Source organism: Penaeus monodon, chromosome 15 (assembly GCF_015228065.2).
Source record: "Penaeus monodon isolate SGIC_2016 chromosome 15, NSTDA_Pmon_1, whole genome shotgun sequence".
Classification (NCBI taxonomy): Eukaryota; Metazoa; Arthropoda; class Malacostraca; order Decapoda; family Penaeidae; genus Penaeus; species Penaeus monodon.
This window is the reverse complement of record NC_051400.1, coordinates 28,021,686-28,021,964: the sequence shown is the minus strand read 5'-3', so window position 1 is coordinate 28,021,964 and position 279 is coordinate 28,021,686. Positions and strand designations below refer to the sequence as shown.

Below are 279 nucleotides of genomic sequence, written 5' to 3'. Positions count from 1 at the left end.
GACAAGTAAACAAGTAAAGGTACCATGATACAAGAACTAATTTTACCTCAAGCATTAACTGAATAATTGAAGCATTTGTGAAACCCCGCGAGACATTACAGCCGAGGCAGCTTTCCTAGCATGAAACCGCTAACATGCTACCTAAGATATAGCTTATTTTTTCGGGCCTTTATCTAAATACACATTAATGAAATTATTTTCTCGGTTCTTCCTTGCCTGTCTAGCGAGCCTCGAGTCCGGAACTTCGTGACTTTGATATGAACCAGTGAATTCTTTGGA

The 279-nt window shown here is 39.4% G+C and overlaps 1 protein-coding gene across 1 annotated transcript in view; it reads right to left on the bottom strand.

Annotated features, from left to right (window-relative positions):
* Window positions 1–279, bottom strand: part of LOC119582296 (arrestin domain-containing protein 17-like) — a 25,225-nt gene that overhangs the window by 7,999 nt on the left and 16,947 nt on the right. The gene's annotated exons all lie outside the window — the stretch shown is intronic.